The following is a 3,814-nucleotide window of genomic DNA, read 5'->3' on the forward strand; positions in this document are numbered from 1 at the left end:
CCTAATACAAACTAAGGATAAATCGGTAAACTATCTCATGCGTTCAACTAACACAGAATGACAAATAGTATTGAGCATTATCATAGCAGTGCAATGTTATGGACTCATAATTAAATCATGCTTATGTAATTCAAACACATATAGGTATGCAGAACGAAAGAAAGAAATTGAGCATTGTAAAGGTTTAAAACACTAATCAGTAGCAGAATCAAAAGAGTAAAGAACGTAATAGCAAAAACCCCAGGTCTCCGTTGCTTCAGAGTTCACAAGAGCCTCGTGAATAGGCTCCGAGTAGTGATTGCACCGGAGGAAGTCATTCAATGGCCTTCGCTTTCAGCTTTCCTAGAATTCAATGATTTTAGAGAGTGCTCGAGTATAATAGTGAGTGAGTGAGTCAGAGAGGAGAGTATGAGAACAATAGTAGTGATTAGGCGATTTAAAAGTCTTTTCAAGGGGATTTAGGGAGGGGTTTATATAGTAGTTAAATATTAACACATGAAATAAGGATATACAGTAAATCAAACACACAATAAGGAAAATATAGCATGCAAAATCAATCAGGATCAATTTTAGGGCAAATCAAGGAAACCCTAATTTAGACAAGAAACAAAAATGGCAAAAAACTCTCACTAAATCGAAGCCATGGGGGTCTGATAGTTAGTGTATCAGGTTGGGAACATGAAGATGCTACAAAATCGAAATAAAAAAGACCCCAATGAGTCGGATACCATAAACAATCAAGTACCAGTACTTGTGGCATTCAAAAGATGGTAAATAACTCCGCGTATGCAAGAAAGGAAAGGAATCATGGATGATTTCCATGTAAGGGATGGAATCGGAGAAGGTTAGAGATATGGTGGCTAAGGTTTAACAGGGGCAGGTGGAGCAATGAGAGGATGGTGAGGCGGCTGGGTAAGGGAAAATGGGTCTTTAAGGTTTAGGGTGAGGGGTAATATAAAACGGGTAGGTTAATTATGGGCCGTTGATAATTTGAGATCAACCGCAGGATAGCAAGGGAATGGGGCGGATTATTTGGAATGGGTACCATTTGGTTTTGGGCTGGAGTGGACTGCGCTAAGGTGCTTGGTTAATATAGGTTCGAAAATAGGTAGAATTTGGCTATTATTAAAATACCCCAAAATTATCAAAATACTTTATAAAAAATGCTTAATAAATAAAAATAAATATTATTTATACACTGAAATACTTGAAATAATAGCTTTGTTTTATAAATATACAAAAATTTTTATTTTGACACAAATAATATAAAATGAAGAGCCTTTATATATGAATATAGACCATTATTATAAAATTAGATAAATAGCTTAAAAATGCTAATTTAATTGTATGAAATGAAATAAAATATTTGAAACATATATTATAGGTGCAAAATAATTATTTTAGGTAACTAAGTCATCACAAAATAATTTAAAGGGATAATTACTAAAAATTTGTATAATTTAAATGCAAGAAAATTAATTTAAAGCTCTAAAAAGTATGAAAAATTATGAAAACTGCTTGTATAGGTTTGTAAACTAAATAATGATGCAAAACTGCTATTTTGAAAGTATATATGTATTTTGGCAAATATGAGGGCAAAATTGGGTATCAACAGCTGCCCCTCTTTACCCGGGAATGATGAAAGAGTTGTCAGGTAAAGAAATGATGACCAATTTTGGTCGAATTGAGTGAGGGAAGATGTGATTTGAAAAAATAGGGGCCGAACCCTGGTTCCTAAGTTGCCTACATATCCCTTGTGTTACGGGAATCGGGCCGTGTGTAGTTCTAGATCCAAGGATGAACGAGACCGATGGAGTTGTTATAGGAATGGTCGTATGTTTTTAAAAGGGTTCTTTCGGGGTAGGACTATATCAGATGAGTATATAAGAAATCGTGAATGTGAGTCTAAAATGTTATGGATGTATCGTAAACTGAATATTTGAACAGTTATCGAGTAAAAGGTGGGCAATTACTGGTGGTTGGTTACAGATGTGAATGTTATAAAAAAAACCGGAGCGAAGATTGCTCCTGTTTGAAAAATGGTTACTTCCCTGATCACCTGCAAAACTTAAAACACGAAGCATGCAGATATATATGGATTATTGCGAGAATTTAAACATGATGAAAATTCCCTTCGGACCACAAAGATTGTCTTTGGACGGTGAGGATGATGTCTTTAGACCATGACGTCCTGGGCCATGAATAATGTGACAAGGGTTTCGCAGGCCATGAAATGATGTCCTCGGGCTATGAAAATGGTGAATCTGAATCATGACGCCTTTGAATAATGATGTGCAATATTGAGAGATCCTCAGGACATGGAATGGTGTCTTCCCGCTATGAGGTTAATGCCTTCGGACTATGACGCCTTTGGACAGAATGGTAGTGTTTCAGCCCATGAAATGCAAAAATATGATGCTTGGTCATATGCTAAATGAAACAAGACAAGGCTTAGCCTTGTGTAAGATGAGGGCAGTGCTTAGCCCCAGGTGAATAAAGGATAGTGCTAAGTCTTAAATAGCATAATGGAGATAACATTTGGTCTTATGCGGGAAAAGGCAGTGCTTAGCTTTATGCAATTAGGGGGGCAATGCTTGGCCTCATGCATGAATAGGAGACAATGCTTAGTCTCATGCAGGGAAAGGCAATGCTTAGCCTTATATAATTAGGGAGGCAATGCTTAGCCTCATGCAAAGAGGAGACAATGCTTAGTCTTATGCAAGAAGAAAAGACAGTGCTTAGTCTCAATGCAAGGAAAGACAGTGCTTAGCCTTATGCAATTTGGGAGGCAATACTTGGCCTCATGCAAGAAGAGGAGACGGTGCTTAGTCTCGATGCAAGGAAAGCCAATTCTTAGCCTTATGCAATTTGGGAGGCAATGTTTAGCCTCATGTAAGAATAAGAGACAATGCTTAGTCTCATGCAAGGAAAGGCAGTGCTTAGCCTTATTCAATTAGGGAAGAAGGGTTTAGTCTCATGCAAATAGGAAAGGCAATGCTTTGCCTTTAAACAATTAGGGAGGCAGGGCTTAGACTCATGCAAATAGGAGACAATGCTTAGTCTCAGGCAAAGAAAGGCAGTTCTTAGCCTTATGCAATTAGGGAGGCAATGCTTAAGGAGGCAATGCTTAGCCTCATGCAAAGAGGAGACAATGCTTAGTATCATGCAAAGAAAGGAAGTGCTTAGCCTTATGCAATTAGGGAGGAAATGCTTAGCCTAATGCAAAGAAAGGCAGTGCTTAGCCTTATGCAATTAGGGAGGCAATGCTTAGCCTTATGCAAAGAATAGGAGGCAAGTGAAAAGTATTCCGTAGCTGAAGATATTTGTGCTAGATAATTTGTTGTCTTGAAGGCATTGTCTTGATGTATATGCGAGTATCATTGTCTTATTGTACCTACATTCAAAGATTGTGAGTTCTGTGGGGAAGGTTGGTTCGCGCTTTTGTCTTCTGCCTTGCCTATGCTCCTGTCTTGAGATCCTGTTTGAGTTACCCTGGGTAACATCCAGAAAAATAGAGTTTTTTTCGAAAAATATGCATGTCTGTGATAAATATAGTTTTTTTAAAACATAGTAACATGCGATATCAAGTAAGCTAGATGAACCAATGACTGTGACATATTTTAGAGACATCGCGACCTCCTTGCTTTAGAATTTTGAGGGTAATCTTCAAAATTCTGCCCCAATTTGAATGCAATTCTCTGACTGTTCTGCGTATGACAAAATTTGCTAGACTTGCTTCAGAATTTTGAGGGTCCTCCTCAAAATTCTGCCCCAGTTTGTGAACATGGCAAAATGAAGATTTTGTAAGATGTGA

Source organism: Nicotiana attenuata, unplaced genomic scaffold, assembly GCF_001879085.1.
Source record: "Nicotiana attenuata strain UT unplaced genomic scaffold, NIATTr2, whole genome shotgun sequence".
In the NCBI taxonomy this organism is placed as follows: domain Eukaryota; kingdom Viridiplantae; phylum Streptophyta; class Magnoliopsida; order Solanales; family Solanaceae; genus Nicotiana; species Nicotiana attenuata.